Genomic DNA, 22,752 nt, shown 5'->3' on the forward strand with positions numbered 1-22,752 from the left:
GATTTTTATTGCTGCAAAGAACAGCTCATTGGGTCCCCATGAGAAGCCCCGCAGAGGAGAAGCAAAGCTTGTCCGTAAGGACCTGGTGCTGCTCTCCTGCAAGTTAACTTCATTTTGTTTCAATGGCTCAGCGAGCCTGGCTAAGCTGTTTCCTCAGAAGCCTGCCAGTAGGAAGTAAATAAGCTGCTTGACTCTCCTCCTAGAGGGGGTTGAGCACTTGTAATTAAAATGTAAATAATTCTCCGGGCCAACAGCTTGTAGACAAAAATGACTGGAAAGATCACAAGCACTAATATTACACCACGCCAAACAGGTTCTAAGTCTTTGTCTGCCCAAATGCTAAGCCCACCAGTTGATTTAGTTGTCTCGGTGAGAAATAACTCAAAATAAGTCATTTGCAACCGTGTGTATGGGAAACCAGCTGGTTGCCATTCTCCTCTGACTCCAGGGTCTAAAATTGAGGGTGGCTTGTTTCCCCAGTTCCCTGGGGCCTGGACAACTCAGAACACAAGTGTTAAGATGAGCCCAGGGCTTCTCAGCAACCATCTGGCGAATCTGTGGCCCCACACCCCTCCCACCTCTTGGACTGGGAGAGGAGCCCCATGCTGTGGAGCTGTGGGCTTAGCCTCACTCCCCACTTGCCTGCCCCTGTCCTGCTCCGAAGCAGATGTGCTGTCTCTACGAGCCTCTGCCCCTCAGGATGTTACTTGGGTTTTAAAATTATCCTTTGTTTGAGGAGTATCCTGAAACTTAAATAATATGCAAATATAAGCTAAATAAGGTCGAGAAAACCTAATACTACATTTTCTAATTACCATCAAATATCCATGCAGCTTATACAGAGTAGGTACTCATAATTTTTAAAAATTAATAATAAGTGATTTATCAACCTGAGTACTATGTGAGAGAAATACATAAAGAATGAAAGAATTTTATTAAGAACAAAACAGACTATTTAGATTAATTGGTTTCCAGAGGCATTTTTTCCCCTCCTCCTACTGCATTGCCATTCATACTGAGATTGTTACTGGAAATTATCATCATCATCATTATTATTATTAGCCAACATTTTGGGATTGTGCTAAATGCTTTACATTTGTGGTTTCATTTTATTATCAACAGCAAGCATACAATTATTAAACCCTATTTACAGGTGGAGAAAATGAGGCTTAGAGCTGTAAAGTCATTTACCTGGAGACATAGCCTGAGGCAGTGGTTGGAATACCAGTCAAATATAAGTCTGTTCCAGTGTCAAAGCCCTAGCCACTAGGTAGTTATTGACGGTAGTTGTACTGAATTTTTCCAAGATTTTCCCTAGTTTTTTTTTTTTAAATAAAGGGGACTTAAGAATCTCTCACTTGCATTCTAATATGTTGCTTTAAAGGTGAGAGGAGGCTAGAATCATGGTTAATATGCAGACAATGGTGAGAAATTATGTATGCTCATGAAGTGTCTCATGTGTTTGTCACAGCAGAGAAAAGACTGAGATGTGATTTTAGGGTCATCAAAATGTAATTGAGTCCAATGGTAGTGTTCTCCAATTCAACATTCTAAATACTTTTCAATAAATTAAATAATTTTCCTTAAATGCTTACTTGATTTTTAAAGTTCATTAAAAAAAACGGATTTAAAGCTTTTCTTACATCTACATTCATTCTTGTTTTAAAGTCATTCATTTGGTTAGCATTTATTGCTTTCATAATGTCCAAGCAATACCACGGCTGCTGTGGAAAGTTATGACACCAGAGGCTGGTCTTCATACAGTCCATCTTGGAGTGTCCTGCTTTCATTCTTGATTACCCAGTTTGGGTTCACAAGGTGAACCAGATACCAGGTTTCATTTGTGATCTCCAGGTGGGTCCCACCTGCACTGCCTTTGGGATATATAAGCTAGTTCAGGTGCTTATATTTTAGAGTACTGTTTCTCCATATTAATTTAAATATATATACATATGGCTGGGTAACATATATACATTACAAAATACATGCTTGCTATTCCAGCAGTACATGCTCAGGGGAAAAAAGTATTAAATAAAAAGAAGCACAGGGGTGCCGCAACTCTTGGTTTCGGCTCAGGTCATGATCTCAGTCTTGAGATCAAGCCAATGTTGGGCTCCGTGCTCAGCGGGGAATCTACTTAAGACTCTGCCCCTCACCCTCCCCACCCCTCTTTCTCTCTGTCTCAAATAAAAATAAATAAATCTTAAAAAAAAAAAAACAACTAGAAGCGTAGGAAGCTCAAGTGCAAAATTTCAGAAGTTTTACCACCGAATATAATTTTTTTTTAAAGTTTAGTGTTTTGCCTTCCCTGTTTTGGAGTTTACTATTTTGTTTGGAAGAGTTCTTGACTCTGTCTCCCCCACGCTGGGGGGGACCTTCTCTTTCCTTCATTTAAAAAAAAAAATTAATAATTTATTTATTTATTTACTTATTTGAGAGAGAGAATGAGAGAGAGAGATCATGAGCAGCAGGGAGGAGTAGGAGAGGCAGACTCCCCACTGAGCAAGGAGCCCTATGCGGGGCTTAATTCCAGGACCCTGGGATCATGACCTGAGCCGAAGGCAGATGCTTAACTGACTGAGTCACCCAGGTGCCCATCTTTCCTTCATTTTTTATTGACCCTGTTCTGCTCAATTTGATTCCCCTTCCAGGAACTTCTCTGGGTGGGGCCCTATCCCACAGTTTTGTGGATCTCCTTGTCTTACTCTTTCAGATCCCCAGTCGCTTCTTCTCTGTATCTTTTCATGCAGACACTGTGGTTTGCCTTCACCTTTTTTTACTTTGTGGTCTGTGGGAATACCTTGTATGCAGTTTGCTTGCATACATCATTCATGGGCTTTTGGTTTTTCTATTTAGTTGTTCTGTCTGTTTCTATGTAGAAATACAGAAAGATTAAAAAACTATGTCACTGTCCAGAACCTCTGTCCACTTGCAGGCTTCCCATTTTGAGTAACAAGGTAAAGCTACCTACAGATCAATGCCACTCTTATTTGGCCCCAACGGAGAAACAATGCTCTGCATACGATGTTTGTCAGCCTTGGCTGCTCATCAGCAGGACCTCAGGGGCTATAAAAAGGCTGATGTCAGGGTCCTAACCCCAAGAAACTTTGATTTAATTGGCTTGGGATTGTGTGTTCCCCAGGTGGTTCCAATGTATAGCCAAAGTTGACAACCAGTAATAATAAGAAAAAATGATTTTTTTTAATTATTATTTTTTAAAGATTTTATTTATTTATTTGACAGAGAGAGACACAGCGAGAGAGGGAACACAGGCAGGGGGAGTGGGAAAGGGAGAAGCAGGCCTCCAGCAGAGCAGGGAGCCCGATGTGGGGCTCGAACCCAGGACCCCGGGATCATGACCTGAGCCGAAGGCAGACGCTTATGTCTGAGCCACCCAGGCACCCCACAAATTATCTTTCTTTATTAAGTTCCTCTACCTGCTCACACCTTTTGCAAAAAGTCCTTTGGTTAATATTCTTTTTGTTCTACTTTGTAGTGTCTTTACCCTTTGGCTTCCTGACTGGTAGTTAATCAGTCATGTTACATTGACACAGGAATATCTTCACTGGCACTAAAATGTTCTCAAAAGGGCTGACATAGTCATTTTTAAATATATTTACTATACAAAAGTCAAAACTTTTGAATGTTTTGCCCAAGAGGAAATGCTCGCACACACCTCCCCCAACAAGTACAATGCTTGGCTATATATTCAAGAGAAATAAATTTTTCAGAAGAAATAGCTGCCCCCTTCTGATTAGATTAACAAGAACCATAAAATGCCAACATGTAGGAAGGAGGAAGTGTTTGCTCTTCTCAGAATCCTCTGAATGGTGAAAAGACATTAAACAATTTACTATCATTTTGCTGTATACCTTAAACTTACACAGTGCTATATGTCAATTGTATCTCAATAAAACTGAACAAAAATTTAGTCAATTTAAACTATAAATATTGTTTTGAAGTATTACATTAAAAAGGAGCTTGAGAACAAAGTGGGTTTTTTGGAGGGGTGGCAATAATGTGCTATGGCTTCTTATGTACTATTCTCACCTGAGTGTATTATTTTTCTCTACATTTCCCCCTCGTTTTTTCTCTTTAACCAAAGGAAAAAGCATCTGAAATGTTATTTCTAATCTCTCATTTTTTTCATTACCTATCTACTAACTTCATTTGATATTAAAAGGGCACTAAACATTATTAAAATTACTTTTTGGAGGTACATTTTAAGTTGTGCTGATGTGCTGCTAGGGTTCTTTTAGCTCCACAGTAGAAAGGAGTCAGTAGCTTCCACTACATTCCAGAATAACCAATGAGAAAACATACAGGAAAAAGAGATATCCCCTGCACAAAATATGAAAGGGCATAAAATATTTACGAGTAGCCTTAACAAGAAATATGCATGACCTATATGAAGACAATTATATAAATTTATTAAGAATATAAAGAAGATGAATAATAATAATAAAAGTTAGCATTTCTGTGTAGGCGCTGTGCTTTCTCTTTCCCTGCGTCACCTCCTTATCTATGAAGCAGAGAAGCCCTGTCGTAGCCAGCACATGGCTCTCGAGCCTGCCTCAGTTTACTTAACTTCTCTGGGATTCAGTTATAAAATCGGGAGAGGACCAATCTGTGCCTCACAGAATTGTTGTAAGATTTAATAAGGCGCTACAAATAAAGTGCTGAGAACAGTGCCTGGCACATAGCACCATAGGCACCATTATTAGAATCATGTTACAGAAGAAGAAAATGATAGCACAGAGGCTGGTGGCTTGCCTAACCTCATCCCGCAAGTAAGTGAATGGGATTCCTACGCTGCCCTGTCCAACTCAACAGCTAAGACTCTAAATTCATTACGTGTTTGTTTCTAGATAAGAAGGCAATGACACTTGTTCCCATACTTTGTAGAGTCATTCTAGAGTTCATTATTTTAGAAGTACAGAAAAAATGGGAGATAAGTCATATATGATTGCAGCAGAAATATAAACATCTTTATGTTAAAATAGAAGATAATGAGAGTGATGGAAATGTTCTCTATCTTGATTGTGGTCGTGGTTACACGACTATAATCCTAGCCAAAATTTTTTAAACTTCACACTTAAGAGAGATAAATTTTTTAAAAATAATAAACAATTAAGTAAATAAATAAGTAAAAGCAATGAATTTTATGTGTGAAAATTATACTACAATAAAACCTGGAGGAAAAAGAATATATAAAAAGGCAAGCAATCAACTAGGGGGAAATGTGCCCAAATATGGCAAAGAGGTAATATGTTTGCTATAGCACCAACCAGAGCTAGTTCATCATATAACCTATGACCCCAATTCCAGTTCTGGGTATACACATAGAAATAAGTGCTTATACCTAAAATGCATGTAGAGAATGCTCGTGGCAGCCTTATTCATAATAGCTCCAAATTGCAAACAACCCAAATTTCCATGAACAAGAGAATGAGTAAATAAATTGTGGTATTTCCATACAATGGAAAACAACACAGCAATGAAAATGAGTGAACGGTACATGCAATGTGGACGAGTCTCCCAAACATCATGTTGAATGAAGAAGCCTGACACCAAATAGTACACACAGAGTGTTTCCATCGATAAGAAGTACAAAACAGGTCAACCTTATCTATGATGATGGAAGTTAAAATAGTGGCTACTTGGAGGTGTTTACTGCTGACTGGGAGGGGATGTGGGGGAGCCTCCGGGTGCTGGACATGTTCTACATCTTGACTGGGTGGTGATTACGGCAGGGGTACACATGTAAAAATTTGTTGAGCTAAGCACTTAAGATTGGTTTACTTTCCTGTATGTGAATTATACCTCAAAAAAAAGATCTAATATGAATTAATAAGATGAACAAAGGACTTGAGGTCACAAAAGAAGAGATGGACTGACTTAACTCTTATGGACACAAGATGCATATTCCATCTCAGTAATCGTACATGCGCAAATAAAAAGTTATTTTTAAATTATAAAACCCATAGCTGAGCCAGATGAGGCTGTTTGGAGGAAGACTCTGAGGTGGGCAAATGATTACCAAGGAAGGTCTTATGTGGGATACCAGTAAGGGAGTGAGGCAAGTAGGATAAGGAAGGGGAAGAAGCCCAGCGAAGATGTCGTTTCAGGTAAGGTCTCATTCTCAGCCTGGTCCCACAGGGGTTCTGGAGTGTCAATGACGCTGCATAGTTTGTTCTGCCTCTAGGAAGTGAGCTGGGCTTTGGTACTCCTCTATCCGTCAGGGGGTGGCTACCTCACCCTCCCACACCACCGTGCCCCATAGCCCAGGACTAGTTCTCTGAAGAAGGTTGCCAGTGAGTTATGTTAGGACAAAGTGTGCAGAAGTTGGGGGATGGGCATGCAGAAACAATAAAGGGACGAGGTGGAGCCCTGATGGTGTCTGCAGCAATTGTGTTGATGACAGGTTGGAGGGGTTAGGAGCCAGAGGTATCATTTTGCCTGAGATTGAAATGACCAACTGTGACCAGTTGAGCAAGTAAAGAAATAAAGCCAGGAATGAATGAACGGTCGTTCCCCAAACTACTCTGTTTTTCCCATAACCTTCCTATACTTTTACATAAAATAGGTGCCTTGTAGTCAAGTTTAGCAGAAGGAAGACGTAGGAGATTATGGGCAAAGCAGGTAAGAATACATTTGTTCAGAAGACATTCAGATCCTCTTCAAATCTTAGAATCTGATGAGTCATGTATGTACCAAAGAGAAGCACCTGGGTTGTAAAATTGTGTTTGTTCTCTCTGGCAGGTCCATTTGGTCACCTTCAAGTCTTATCCGACCCTGCACGGTCATAGGCAGTCCTTTCTCTGCTGGGCTACTTTGCACTTGATCATATTGGATCTTAATGACATCCAGTGGGGCAGCAGGGCCAGCTGTTTTCCAGATGAGGAAAGCGAGGCCAGATGGGTTGAATCTTTGCTTCTCAATCTTCCCAGCACCTCATGACCACTTGTGGCAGTTTTGTAAACCATTATATGGAGTGCCTGGAAGGGGGGCCAATGCGTGTTTTTTAAAAAACTCCAAAGGTGATCAGGAAGTACAGCTGGATTTGGAAACAAAGGGATTAAGTGATCTTCCCAGGGTCCTGAGGAAAGAAAGAAAATATACACAAACCATTAATGTTTTCATTCATCCACCCACTTATTTCTTTTTTTTTTTTAAAGATTTTATTTATTTATTTGAGAGAGAGAATGAGAGACAGCACAAGAGGGAAGAGGGTCAGAGGGAGAAGCAGACCCCCCACTGAGCAGGGAGCCCGATGCGGGACCCGATCCCGGGACTCCAGGATCATGACCTGAGCCGAAGGCAGTCGCTTAACCAACTGAGCCACCCAGGCGCCCCACCCACTTATTTCTTGAGCATTTATTTTGTGACAAGGATTCTGCTAAATACTGAGACTACAGCACAGACAAGACAGTCATAATCCCCATGGTCTCATAAAAGGGTATGATCCAGGGAAGGGATCAGGGTGTTGCGTCCATAGTTTCTAGGGCACCATTCAATGTTGTTGGGCAGACAAAGCCTGCGATGACCTTAGGGATGAGACAGATACTGAAGTAATAATTCCAAATGTGACAAACCTTATAAAACTGGAGCTTTAGTGTATCTGGGGAATGATAATGTCAATCATTTTCACATACAGGAGAGTCTCTGGTCATTTTAGGCTACCGGCACTGTCTTATTCTAAAGATAGTCAAAACTGCTAACTGGTTATATTTAACAAGTGTTCTCTTTTATTAAAACATTACATAAGCAAATGGGTAGGTTGTTGCACAGAGATGCACCTGACCTTTGGATCTCAAATTCCACCAACTAGATTGAACTCTGTAGTGTGGGACTTTTTATAATTATCTAAGCAAAAGATAATCTTGCAGAGAATCTGCCTAGAGTCCAAACAGATATACAAGTCAACTTTTATTTCCATATTCTTTTATTTATTTTATTTTATTTTTTTAAAGACTTTATTTATTTGACAGAGAGACACAGTGAGAGAGGGAACACAAGCAGGGGGAGTGGGAGATGGAGAAGCAGGCTTCCCGCTGAGCAGGGAGCCCGATGCGGGGCTCGATCCCAGGACCCTGGGACCATGACCTGAGCTGAAGGCAGATGCTTAACGACTGAGCCACCCAGGTGCCCTATTTCCATATTCTTTTAATGATGCAGTAGAGGACTGGGGAAAATTTTTTGTTTCTTTCTTTGTTTTTTTGTTTTAGGTAAGATAGGTAGACATATGGTATTTGGTGAAGATGAGCACACAGATTTTAAGGTTTTAAGGCCTTTAGATAAGTATGAGCACACAGATTTTAAGGTTTTAAGGCCTTTAGATAAGTATTCCCCCAAAGCAAGTGTGAGCGATTTGTCTGAGTCCTATAGCCCAGCACATGGTGAGGACAATGGGACTCACCTTTGCATGGGATTGGAGAGTAACGGCCTCCTTGGAACAGGGCAGCTCCATGGAGAGTCCAGGGAAGAGATTTGGGGCCCCCAATCCCAGCATGCTTTCCTTTATACAGCAGCTGTCAACACATATGCCATTTGCCCTATAAAATTGGTCTCTCTTTGTGTTTAAAAATATAATCTGTTTCTTTAACGTATCAGCATATTTTCAGTAAGCCTCAAGATAATTCTAAAAAATGATTTAGTTTTCTAACACTATTCTTTTTTTTTTTTTTTAAAGATTTTATTTATTTATTTGAGAGAGAGAATGAGAGAGAGAGAGCACATGAGAGCGGGGAGGGTCAGAGGGAGAAGCAGGCTCCCCGCCGAGCAGGGAGCCCGATGTGGGACTTGATCCCGGGACTCCAGGATCATGACCTGAGCCGAAGGCAGTCACTTAACCAACTGAGCCACCCAGGCGCCCTCTAACACTATTCTTATAGAATCCTGCCATTCTGATTTATGGAATCACATTGTTTTCTTTCATCTTTTTTTAATGCTCTTTGAGTTCATCAAAATCCTCATGAGAGTCACATCAATTTCTTAAAATTCTTCTCCTTTTTCTTCCTCCATAATACCATTTGTGATTTCATAATCTTTTGGCGGGGTGGGTAGTGGTACTACAGGAGTTGGTTAAGTTTTGGATTTCAAAGTGTTTCCCTGAAGACAGTGCAGTGTCAACAAAGCAAGTAATTCATCGGAGTAGGTGCTGACTGTGGATGAAGCCTATGCCAAGTTGTTAACCCAGCAAGTCATTAAGCAAAGGGACTACTAAATTCAATAGAGCAAGATTTGCCCTGGATAAGCTACCCTGGGATAATAGGAAGTTGACTACATTAGGCAAATTTTCAACCAGGGAGAAGGTTGAAGGCAAATGATAACTCGGCACTAAGCAACCTTTCGGAGCTGAAGAAATGGAGAGGACCTCAAGAGGTCAGTAGGTCCAAGCCCCGCTCTTAAACACATCATTAACTGACCCTTCTGGGCTATAAGACTGTCCATTCTGGTTTTCAAAGTTAATCAGAATAGACATGCAACTTACCTTTTTTAAAATAGCTTATTCCATATGGAAGTGTTCAATCACTATATTGTACACCTGAAACTAATATTACACTGTATGTTAACTAACTGGAATTTAAGTAAAAACTTAAAAACAAAACAAAACAAAAAAACAAACCCAGCCAGCTTATTCCAGTGTTTGGTTGCTTCTAAATGGTTTTTCCTTGCGACCAAATGAAGGTTCTTACAAATTTAAGGTCAGTTTTCCATGGCCGAATTTCTGGCTTTCTGGAAAGAATTACTCATCATCTTTCTCATTAAAAGCATTAAAACACATAGGCTCTAGAGCCAATTGCCTAGGGTATGAACACTAACTCAACCACCTGGATCCACAGTCTCTTAACATCTTTCTTAACCTGCCTGAGTTTCCTGATTGGTAAACACGGCGATTCTACCAGGTAGCTCTCTCAGAGGGTAGCTGTGAGGATGAAGTGTGATAATGTATTTAAAATTCTTGCTTACTCCTGGTACATGATAAGTATTCAATAATGATAATAATAATAATAATAGTAATATTGTTATTTTTAATGCTTCCTATCTTGAGAGGTGGTAATTGAACCAATCTCTTAGTCTTCTACTGAGCATTAGAAAAATTCAAATTCCCTTTTGAAAACTTCAAAATTGTCTTTTTTTCTGGATAATGAGTCTGAGGCTTTTTAACATACTGGTTGATATCCCTATAGACTCAAAGACTGGAAGCTTACTATATTACACCATGTTTTTTATAATGATGACCTTGAATCTTTAAAGGAAAGATTGCATAATATCCATTACACTGAAATTCTTCTGAATTTGAGAAAGATGTTAGCCAAGACAAAGTAATATTTTTACTTTTTCTTTCCAATTAGTCCTTAAAGAGACAATCAGAAATTAGCTGGGTCCTGAGAATAGAGTAGTGAAAAGTAGTAGACATGCTCTTTGCTCTTATGGTGCTTACAATCTGGTGGGGAGGCAGATATCAATAAAATAGTCATAAAAAGCATGGGCCTAGTTAGCAAGTGAGATAAGTGCTATAAGGAAATGAAGCTTGCATCTGTGTGAGTATATTATAAAGAAGCCTGACCTCACCAGATTTCCCTGAGGAAGTGACGCTAGAACCAGAGACCTAAGGAATGAGCAGGTAATAATGTGGGGCTGAGTGAAGGGGGCAGCTGGCCTATGGGGAGCAGCTGTGGGAGGGAGTGGTTCTGCTTCAAAGGGATGGGGGTGGAGGAGAGCGGGAAGAGCACCAGGAAAAAAGGATCAGAAAGAAAGGCAGCAAGGCTGGGAGCTGAGAGTGAGGGGATGGGCACCACTAGATAAGGCTGGAGGAGGAACCAGGTCAGTCCCTGCAGATCCTCACAGGCCTCCTAGGGATTGTCCTCCTTAGCTCAGGAGTAGTGGGAAGTCATTGAAGATTTTACACAGATTGTGTTGAATGAGATCAGACTTTCGTTTTGCAAAGGTGACCATGACTGCGGTGTGGGAAATGGACAGGTGAGGGGCGGGAATGGTTGCAGAGAGGTCAGTGAGGACACAACTATAGAAGTATAAGTGAGATGTGTTGGTAACTTGAACTGGGGTCTTCACAGTAGAGATGGAAAGAAATGGACTTATGCCAAACATTTTATAGGCAGGATTGGGTAATGGATAGATGTGGGGGCTGAGGAAGGAGAAGGTGTTAGAATGACTCCTAAGTTTCTAACATGAGTAAATGAAAGATGAGGTACCACTTAGTAAGACATGGAACATTATAAGAGAACTTGGCGTGGGTGTTAGAATATGAATTTTACCTCGGACATGTTGAGTTTCACATAATTATAATATTTCTGGTGAGCATGGAATCAAAACCAAAAAAGATAGAGAGTCCTGATGGACATTTTGTTCAACTATGGTTATCATGTTTCTTTAGTGACTGTTTCTTTGCTAGATTTAGTGTTTGTCTTTTTAGAACAGTTAGAACAAACTTGGCAAACTTTTCTATAACATACTGATAATAGCTTAGGATCTGAGGCAGTCCAGTTAAAGACATCAGATTGAACATAAGCATTCAATTGCCTTCCCTCCTTCACCCAGCTAAGAGAACAATAAAATTATCATTAACCAAACATAAATGTGCAAGGACAAAGGGGATGGGATGGAAGACAACAGCAATGAAATTTTAGAAACTAGAAAGCAAAATAGAGAAGTAGGAACCAAATTTGGACACTCAAGAAAGTAGTAAGTCCTCTCTTAGAGAGGCATTGTTAAGATGAAAAAAAGTTCTGTGTGTCTGGAACATAAAAGAGATTCAAATAAAGTGTGTTTCTCAAAAAGAAAAAGAGACAAACCAAGAAGTGGACTCTTAGCTCTAGAGAACAAACCAATGGTTACCAGAGGGCAAGTGGGTAGGGGGATGTGTGAAATAGATGAAGGGGATTAAGAGTACACTTATTGTGATCATCACTGAGCAATGTATAGAATTGTTGAATCATTATATTGTACATCTGAAACTAATACGACATTGTATGTTAATTATACTGGGATTAAAATAAAAAACAAGTAAACAAAACAAAAGCTAAATCTTACACTTGATAACCAACCCAATTTACAACATAGAGTCCTTAAGTATTAGAGCAAGAGGTACTTTGAGAAGTGGGAATGAGGGTGGGGATGACATGGGGGATTCATGGGAAGTCTTTGTAAGAAGCTGATAGAGCCCCAATTCCCCACCCCTATTTCCTGTAAGTACAAGACTGCCTCTCCCTCATTCAGAATGAAACTGAAGGCCTCTTCTCCTGACAAGAACAGAGAGACTCTGGATTGGAGTGTTTGGGAAGGGATAAGAGCTACTGAAGACTGGGTCTTATATGTAGATCCATAAACTGTGTGTTGAAACTTCCTTGATCTTCTTCGTCCACGTAGCTCTTGTTAGCCAGACAGCTTATGTTTTCTTGGCAGAGGGCTGGAACAATTCTCTGGGTTACCTTATCAGCCTAAGAGAAAATGTACTGACATGGGCCCAGCAAGTTGACCTATGTAGTAGACTCAATGAAGAGTCTCTGTATGCACAGAGCATCCTGTCTTCAATGTTCCATTCTTAAAATAAAACTAGACAGCCAGCAATCACCAGATATTTGAGGAAAGCCTATTAATGAAAGATAGGGATCAAAATAAACAGAAGGAAGCAACTTGAAGGAAACAAACTTTGCCAATAGAAAACTTAGAAAAAAAAATCTTGTCCTCAGAGAGATAAGAGAAGGTATGAAACAACAACATTTTCTATATAAAAGGAATATTCAGCAAGTTCAAAAGGAACTTAAATATTAAAAATATGACATTAGAAATGAGAAATTCAATATAAGTGCTACAAGATAAAATTAAGGCAATCTCCCAAGAAGTAGAGTTTTTAAAAAAACTATAATATACAGATAGAGGAGAGAAAAGATTTGAATATTAGAGGACCAGTCCAGGATGCCCAACATCTCATAAGAGGATTATGAAAAGAAGGGAACAGAGAATAGGAAATCATCAAAGAAAAAAATTAACGAATGTATCCTACAATCTCAGTTTCCAGATCGAAGGGCCCACCAGCTAACCATAACAAGAACTAAAAATAGATGCCTAGCTGAGAATATCATAATAAAACTTCCACTGATGTATTTGTAGCACTTATAATAGTGCCTGGCACATAGTAGGCACTCAATAAATTTGTACCGAAGAATAAACAAAATATCCAGAACAAGAAGGACAAAGAAATAGGACCTCCAATTTTCAGGGTGAAAAAAGTTTTAATATAACAAATCAAGGATCAGAATGCCATCTGTCTTCTCAATAGCAACACCTAAATCTAGGAAGAAAATGGAGAAAATGCTCTCAAAATTCAGAGGAAGAATAAATTTCTATGTCCTGAAAAAGTATTAAATGTAGAATGAAGATATTTTCAGGTATGTAAGGTCTCAAAATGTTACTTCTTTGTGCTCTTTCATTAAAAGAAGGGAACAAACCAAGAAAGTGAAAGACATAGAAAGCAGGAAATTGGATCTAAGACTAGAAAGAGGTGAAAAGAATCTCCAGAAAGAGGATAAATGGGAATCAGTCTCCTAACTGGAACTAATGTTAGAGAGCATCTGACCCAGATTGGCACAAGCAAGTCTAATTTCTTCCAGAAGAAGAAACGGTTAGAGTTTCCAGTGCATTTGAATGTCTTAAAAGGAGATTTATGCCATTGAGGGGGAGTTTGAATTCGTAGTAAGTACAAAGAACACTAAATAAGCAACAGTAAAACAATCATGACAATAATTCCAGGGCAAATAGGAGGTTGTGTATTAAAGGAAAAGTAGTCATGGTGGTCTGCAGCATGAATAGGTCAAATAGCATTCGCCTGTTCATAATACCGTGGATATGGAATACTAGCTGTAATGAATGTCACAGTATGACTGTCTTAGTCTATTTGGGCTGTTATAACAAACTATTATAGACTGGGTGGCTTATAAACAATAGAGATCTATTTCTCACGTTCTAGAGGCTGGGAAGTCCTGGATCAAGGCACTGGCAGATTCGGTGTCTGGTGAAAGCCAGCTTCCTGATTCATAGACAGTGCCTTCCTGCTGTGACCTCAACAGGGACCTCTCTGGAGTCTAAGCACATTAATCCCATTCATCTCCTAAAGATCCCATCTTCCAATATTTTTCGCCTTGGGGATTAGGTTTCCTATAAGATATTTGGGGAGGGGGGCGCACAATCATTCAGACCATAGCAGACTATATTGAGAGAACAGGCAGTGGGGGCGAGAGCTCCTGTGGGAGTGGGGAACAAGGGAGACAGAGCTAAATCCTCACCTGGTAGAGATGACAATAAAGAATGCCTACGATGAAAACCCACAAAGTGACAATCAAAGCATATTAACAATAGAGAGGTAAATACCTTACAGATCAGCTGTTGGAGGGGAGGTGGGAATGAAAGTGGTTGCCTCTAGGGTGTAAGAAATGGGGTAGACAGTTAGGGGTTAGGGACTGTTGTTTTCAAAGCAAACCTCGAAGAACTATTTGATTTTTTAAAATTATATGTATCTATAACTTCAGTAAAAACATCAATTATAAAAAATCAGGCTCTGAACATGTACTGCTTGAGTACAGATCCAATTCCTAATGTTCACCAACTGCGTGAGGTTGGCTAAGTTATTTAATTTCTTTGAGCATCAGTTTCTTCATGTGAAAAATGGGAATAGTAAAGGTATCTATTTTGTAGGGTAGTTGAGAGGAGTACATGAAGTACATAAAACCCATAAAGCCTTAGCACCATGCTTGGCCCACATCCTGGCATTTGGGGGCTTCCTTTTGCTTTGTTTCTTGCCAACCTTCTTATTTTCATCACCCAGTCTTTCCCAGGGTTCTCAAATTACCATCACATTTCAGATCAGATCAGCTTCCCAGATATTAGGCCCAATTCATTAGGCTTAGAATTCTGAGTGCTCTCTAATACATTGAAAGACTGTATCAATAATATTTTATTAAGTGTCAAAAAGACATATATAGCATGATCCCATCCACATGTGTGTGAGGAATTCTTCCAGAACTTATTTGGAAATATATATATACCAGAAATTATGAGTAATCCTCACCTTCTTTTTTTTTTTTTTTAAAGATTTTATTTATTTATTTGAGAGAGAGAGAATGAGAGAGAGCACATGAGAGGGGGGAGGGTCAGAGGGAGAAGCAGACTCCCTGCCGAGCAGGGAGCCCGATGCAGGACTCGATCCAGGGACTCCAGGATCATGACCTGAGCCGAAGGCAGTCGCTTAACCAACTGAGCCACCCAGGCGCCCCTCACCTTATTTTTATTGCCTTTTTTTTTTTTTAGTACAGTGGATATACAGTACTCTATAAAATCAGAAAATAGACTTATTTTAAAAATAACTCTTCTGTCATAAATGTACAATTTCATAATTTATTCCTAAAGGTAACTTTTTCATCTATTATATGTGACTTTAATAGTTCGACTCTGTAAAAGCCAATGTATTTCCAAGTTCCTAGTGGCACCTCACTGTCCCTGCCCAACAAAGCAACATTCACAGCCTCTTTGGAGCATAAATTACTCCAATTTGCCAATATAGAAATTGAGGTTCACTGATTTGTCTGAAAGCCACAACCAGAAAGGGACAAGTTAAGATCCAAGTTCAGTTTTTTTCACTCTGAGCTCAGTGTTCTTTCTACCATATGAACTAAGTGCCTGTCAGTAAGTGACAATCTCTCTGATCACAGATTTACGATATAAAGATGTGGAGTAGATGGTCTTTGAATTCCTACCAGCCCTAACAGTGCGTGAATGACTTAGAAGCATGACAAGAGTAAGCCTGTGTCATTAACAATATTTATTTCTTCCACATCGGGACTGTGGATTCCACTAAGACCCCAAAGTCCATGTGATTATGAAGTCCAAGTTACTTGCATGCAATTTTCACTTCCTGTATCTTTTTCGTAAATACTGAGGCACAAAATAGCTTTGGGTTTTATTTTCACTTTTGCAGTCACTTGGGAATCTTATGAAGATGGAGCAAGAGATTTGGAAACTCATAATGCATTTCCCAAGAAGCTGCAAATGTTGTGAAATTCACAGGGTTTTAACCTCCCCGAGAGAATGGGAGCTGACTGGCCAAGACAGCTCACTTCCAGTAATGTTCCCGGGGAATTCTCTGGAAATAATGGAGAGGGCATGGTTGTTGCAGCCCAGGTGGAAGCTCCCAGTTAGGGCTTATATCCAGTGGGACATCCACAGGATTTTCTTCTCCTTCTGTTCCAGACATTCACTCAGCAAACTGCACCTCGCCGCCAGGAAAGGCCGTAAATGATATAGCCTCACTCAGTCCCCTGCCAGGGCTCCGAAGACACAAAAACCAAGTTCCTGCCAGTGACAGAGTTTCAAACTGGATACAAATCAAAGAGATAGAGGGAGATTGCCTTTTGCTCAGCTCTTGGCTACGCTGTGTGTAATTAACTGTGTGGTCCATGTTTTCAGGCATTCCACTCCACTGGCTGACCCCTCGCAGCGATTAGTCAGAGGTCTTCTGCAGTCTGAGTGATTTTAGGCCTTGGTAAATTATGCCTCTGTGAGAGAGAACCTTTAGTCTATGCTTAAATGCCCAGGATCAACTCTTGAGAAAATTCTTTTGAAAAACAAAATCACTACAAAACTCTTCTAAGAGCTGATTGTATTTAAAAGAACATCGTAAACCCCCTTCAGAAGCACCCATAAGCAACTTGGGAAGACTGTCTAATGCGGCAATTAGAAGTTACCGGTCCTTGAGCATGCCGATAATAAGGGAGCCATTAAATAAAGTTAATTGTTATAACACAGCAGAGTCAAATAATCCATCCTGACATTTGTTTTCCCAAACCTTCATAAGGGAGATTTAACACTGGGAGAGGGGCAGTGTTGGCGATTCTATTTCAGGGACTACCCGGAGGCAGACTGAGATTTTGCTGTGTATCTGTCTAGCCTGTCTGTGTCCCCTTCTCAGTAGCACTCTGTCCCACCCTGCTGCATGCACAGAGCTCTTTCTCCCCTTCCCCCATTAAAATGTCATCCTGTAAACAATATGATAAAATCCATCAAAACGATGTGTAAAGACTGGTCGAGTTTATAGTGTTCCCTCTTGCAAGGCTGTTTTCATTTCAGCAGCTCTTAGGACAGAGGAAGAGTCTGGAATCAGGGTTTACTTTGGAGGAGGGAATTGTAAGGAAGCTAAGTGGTATGGATTCCATCACTTAGCTCTGAGGGCAACGTCTGAACATTCATTGATAAGGCCCAAGGGGTGGTATCATCCACATTAAATGAACTGTTTGGAACTTGCTCAGAATCTATTGGCTTCTGCCCTGGACTGGTAACTAGAAAACAAAGCATTTGGCTCTCATGACCCTTGCTAATGGGGACCTGTGAAATATCCTGGGGATTACAACTTTGAGAACTCTAACAGGAAATGTTTACAAAGTTTTGGACACGTACAAGCTTCCCCAGAAGGGCCGCGAACCTAGAGACTGCTGAGATGTCAATTTGAATTGAAAGGCTTCTGAGGCCAGTGCGTAAGTTGCTACATATGCTAGTGAGCAAGGCCAGAGCGGTGCCTGGCTTGTGTGTCTCTTGTCTTCCTGGTTTTGTTCTCAGCTTGTTTCCTGGGCCGTCAGTGGTGTCATTTCTCGTGAGTCTCCTAACTGCTGGTTCTGGCAATACAGGTGAATATCTAAGAAAGTGATTATTCTTAACCAGGCAACCGAGTCTTAGTGTAAATTAGTGTGTGGACCATGTAATTTGGAGATAGTTTCAGTCTATGACATGAATGAGTCTTTTCTATCAAACAAACAAAAGATTAAAGTGTTTCAGTGTGGGGCGCCTGGGTGGCCCAGTCGGTTAAGCATCCAACCCTTGATTTCAGCTCAGGTCATGATCTCAGGGTTGTGAGATTGAGCCCCTTGTAGGGCTCCTTGCTCAGCAGGGAGTCTGCTTGAGATTCTCTCTCTCCCTCTCCCTCTGCCCCTCCCCCAGTGCCTGCGCACCCACCTCTTTCTCTAAATTAAATAAATAAATCTTAAAAAAAAAAAAAGGTATTTTAGTGAGTATTCCCATCCAGAACAAATATTGTCCTAGTGAAAATGAAATTTTGGTGAAAGATGAAAAGGCAGTAATTGATTCTACAGATATGCTCCAAACTGTGTGAAATGACATATGTCTCAGCTTACATATTACAGCATTGTTTTAAATATCAAAAGGTTGGAAACTACTCAAATGTCCATCAACAGTGGATTAATCAAATAAATTATAGTACACCCATCAGTGGAATATCGTGAAGACCTATAAAAGAAGGAGTGAGTTGTGTACCACTATGGAAAGATCATGAAGATGTATTATAAAGGTAGAAAAGCAAGGCAAAGATGCTGTAAAAAGAGGTGGAGGGAAAGACTATATTTACATATTTGCTTATAAAGGCACAGATTATGAGATGGTCCACAAGAAAACAGTAACTTCCGGGACAGGAGAACGGGGTGACTAGGGAACGGAGATAAGAAAGGGATGACTCCTGAGACACACTTTAGTACCTTCAGAATGATTAATTATGTCAATGTGTTATCGTCTCAAAAATAAATTGGATTAATTTTTTATTTAAGAGGGAAATAAAGAAAAGTCAGTACTTTGTAGGGTGTGAGTTTATGCATAGGAAATGACATGTCTGTCAATGGCATGAGAAGAAAGCCAAGAAACTATATAAATTTTTTGTTTTTGTCAATTTTGGAACTTTCAAAAGTTTCCAGAATTACCCGTTAGAAATTTTAAACAATTATTTGTGATGAACATATCTGGCCATTTATGATCAGTTGAATCTGTGAGTGTCAAATGGGAAAATAATAAGGACAAGCTGTATTGTTTAATTAAGACTGTATTTTTTCATGCGGTGTCTTCATCAGAAAATCACATTCACTGTTGTGAATATAGTGGCCGACCTGTCAACACCCATTCAACTCCATCTTTAATATTAGCCATCACAGGCGCCTGGGTGGCTCAGTGTTAAGCGTCTGCCTTCAGCTCAGGTCATGATCCCAGGGTCCTGGGATCGAGTCCCACATCGGGCTCCCTGCTCCGGGGGAAGCCTGCTTCTCCCTCTCCCATTCTCCCTGCTTATGTTCCCTCTCTCGCTGTTAAAAAAAAAAAATAAAAATAAAATCTTAAAAAAAAAAAGTTAGCGGTCACATCGTTGAGTTGCGAGTGGCTGGCGAGATTAATTTAAGCCGATCAATGAATCCCATCTCCCTTACCAGTGTTTACTTGGTTCAGGGATGGACAGCCTGTACCAATCTAGAAAAGTTTTGCATATCTATTAGTTTTCTATTTCTGTTCTAATTTATGGTTCGTTTCTGTTTGCATAGCAACTATATTATCTGTGGTTTTCTTCATCCATGTTTTCAGTTATCGCGGAACTTAGAGAATAGTATTTGTAATGAGATTCCTTGATGGCAATAGGTTAGGGCAAGAGGAATTGACTCATTTTATAAAATACTTCCTCAAGGCCAAGGCAGAGTTGGCAGATCCCCCAGCATGTCTGTAAGAGTACAGTTCTCCATGGTTCCCCTGACATTGAACCCATCTTCCTGGGATAGCACTGGATATTGATTCTATTCCAGAGGTCGGCACAGTTTTTCTGTAACAGGTCAGATAGTAAATATTTTGGGCTCTGTGGACCATGTGATTTCTGTCACAACTACTCAATTCTGTCCTTGTGGCCACAAGCAGCCATGAGCAACATGACAAACATGCACTTGGCACCTTTCCAGTAAGTTTTTATTTACAAAAACAGGTTTGGGGCCATAATTGGCTGACCCTTCTTCAATTTTTTTTTTTTTTTTACTTCAATCCCTAAGTGGGTCACCCCATTTTAGGGATGATATCCAGAATAGGTTACATTGATATGGAGCTTTTTGTATCTTGTGACGTGATAACCTGGCCTTGTGTATTGGGTGGTAGAGACACAAACAACCAAGTTTCTCTGACTCCAAAGTTTGTGTCTCTGCCACTGACTAGAGGTTGTGTAGCCTGGAGCCTCTCTCCTATCTTCATTGTCCCATCCGTGGAATGTGGAGAAGAGTTCTACTTCAGAGGAGTGTTGCAATATAAAATGAAAGTGTGTGTTAAGTGCCTGAATCAAAGAAAATGCTCCCCAAACGTAATTTCCCTTTTCCAGGCCCACAGCCACATCTTCCTCTCCGCATATACACACAAGAATTGGACAACACCCCAACTTCATCCACATGTATTTGTAAACCCTCTTTTCAATGGCTCATCTTGGAAATTCAAAATTAATTCTAATTAGCTTCAACTTCAGATGATGCTACTGAAAAAAAAAATCTGTCTGCAATTTCTGGTAATATATTTTGTTTAGATCTTGAAACCTCTTGCGTGTCAGCAACAGCCCGCTACGGTATGTCATCAAAGCATTTAAAAAAGGGCTTGCTTCTAATAACTCTCAAGGAAGTAAAGGAAAGCCATAAAATATACTATCAGATTTCAAAAGGTCATTAATCAAAAGAGATCTTGCGGAAAGAGTAACAAATTTTTATAGATTCAATTTAATGTTTGCAATGATCCTGACTATGCTTTTTAGAATTGGTTTTACGTAAAATCTCTTAGGCAATTCACTTTCAGTGCTGTAAGTAGTGGATTGTGAAAACAATACTACTTGAAATTATTCCCGTTTGAAAAATTAATTAAAAATATGCATATATACCTGAGGCACTAGTGATAGGAAGTACTGTCATATCAGGAGAGCCATTCTGTGTGTTTACTTACTGTATAAACATACTCAGAGACTCCAAAATTGAGTATATTTAGCATATACTTTTTTGGATGGGGTATATTTAAGTCCTCCCACAATTAGAAAATGAAAAGAATTTTATTTTCACTAGGAAAATCATTAGAATCAATGCTAAGATGGCTATTTAAAATCTGTAAAATAATAATATCTCCAAAGAAATAACATAAAAGCAATACAATTTTAGAAATAATAGGTACCCCAGTAAATGAGAGAGATTATTGTTCCAAGCATGAAAATTAAGAACTGGATGTCTTGTCAAGGAGCTCTGGCCTTAAATTCTGGGATCAGAATGCTTCAAAATGTGACTCACTGCATTTGTTTCTTGGTTCATTCATTCACCAAATACACATTTACTAAAAAATTACCATTTGTGAAGTACTATGCTAGGAACATAACTTATTTCAGAGACAAATGTCTAAATAGCTGATTATAATATGCTTTACAATTGCTCCTACAGAATATGTACCAATCGCTAAGAGAGCAGTGTAGAGGGAAGGAGTCACTCCAGCATGGCAGGAGAAGAGTGTGGGGAGAGAGGTAGTCAGGGAGGCCAGAGAGATAATGCAAACAGCATTTGCGGCTCGGTATTTTTTGAGGATGAAAAGCCCTGAAATTCTAAACAGAGTGAAAAACATGATGAAAATTAAAAAAGCACAAAAGTCCACTTTGCATCTGAGTATAGTTGTATCTAGTTTGTTAGGACTGAACATGGCTTCATGGTGGAGGGTGGGAAGTTTCACACTATGCTGTGAATCTTGGTCCTTCATCCACTTGGCCAGTGATCCCTTGGCCATCATATGAGTTTTCCTCTCTAGGTCTGTATTTCCAGTGGCTGAAAACCCAGGTGTATTAGTGAGGCGCTTTCAGGGTTCAAGGAGCACAGCACAAGCCATGTCTCTGATCCTGGGTGATTGGAATTTATTACAAAGATCCAAAAGGAAATTAGGAGGCAACAATGGGAAGCCATTTTAACGGAACAATCAGGCCTCAGGAAGAAGCAGAGCATCGTTCATTGCTCTCCAGGATCACAGAGCACTTCCAAAGTCCCCAAAGCAATACGGGTTTGTTGTCACATAGAAGGGCATTCATTATTTCTGCACAAGATCCCCTTCCATTCACGTGATTCAGTTTCTCTCTCCTGTGCTTCTTCCTCCTGTTATTACTGCCCTCTGGCTACTTCTCAGTTTATTTATCTCATGAATTTTATTTACTTATTGCCTCTATTAGCTCATGGAGTCTGCTTGGTCTCTGCTTAGTTTCCTGGCTCCTATTCTGGTTTGCTTGGAGCATATCTCTGTGTGCTCTTGTGCAGAATAGAGTTAATAACAGGCCCAAGACTGGTATTCTTGGAAAGACCTGCTTGCAAGGTTGGCCCTTGCCTAACATCTGAGAGCTTAGGTTTCAGGGGGGTTCTGACTATTTGCTAAATGGTAAGAGGAGCTCGCTCTGCCTAAAATGTTTGTACAAACAATATGGCTTATGCTAAGTACATGCTTTCCTTCTGGCAGTCAGGAAGGAAGAAGACACCCATGTGACCAACCCTCAAAAAAAACCCTGGGCACCGAGTCTGTCATAAGCCTCCCTGGTAGACAGCATATCATAGCTGCTGTCACAGCTGGTTTCTGGAAGAAAGAAGCTCTTCTTGTGTGACTCCGCTGGGAGAAGACTCTTGGAAGCTTGTACCTTGTTTCCTCCAGACTTTGCCTTATGCACTTTTTCCCTTTGTGGATTTTGCTCTGTATCCTGTTGCTATTTTAGCCATAAGTATGACTGTATCCTGAGTTCTGTGAGTCCTCCTAGCAAATTATTGATCTTAAGATGTTGAGGGTGTGATCTTGAAAACCTCTGACACAACTTTGCTTTCAGACTCCCAAAGAAGGAATATCTTATTCATAGTCCACTCCATAGTACTTATTATAAATCTG

At 40.0% G+C, this 22,752-nt stretch overlaps 2 long non-coding RNA genes across 2 annotated transcripts in view; one reads left to right on the forward strand and one right to left on the reverse strand.

The window, feature by feature from the left end:
- The window catches only part of LOC123839002 (uncharacterized), a 58,102-nt gene that overhangs the window by 26,537 nt on the left and 8,813 nt on the right, over positions 1-22,752 (forward strand). The gene's annotated exons all lie outside the window — the stretch shown is intronic.
- The window catches only part of LOC123839001 (uncharacterized), a 33,243-nt gene continuing 14,678 nt past the window's right edge, over positions 4,188-22,752 (reverse strand). Inside the window, exon 3 of the long non-coding RNA XR_006789547.3 lies at positions 4,188-7,099. This is a non-coding gene — a long non-coding RNA (uncharacterized LOC123839001). The remainder of the gene's footprint in view (positions 7,100-22,752) is intronic.

The sequence above is a fragment of the Mirounga angustirostris genome, unplaced genomic scaffold (assembly GCF_029215605.1).
Source record: "Mirounga angustirostris isolate CCGP_5_RB_7025 unplaced genomic scaffold, mMirAng1.0.hap1 SCAF_3, whole genome shotgun sequence".
Classification (NCBI taxonomy): domain Eukaryota; kingdom Metazoa; phylum Chordata; class Mammalia; order Carnivora; family Phocidae; genus Mirounga; species Mirounga angustirostris.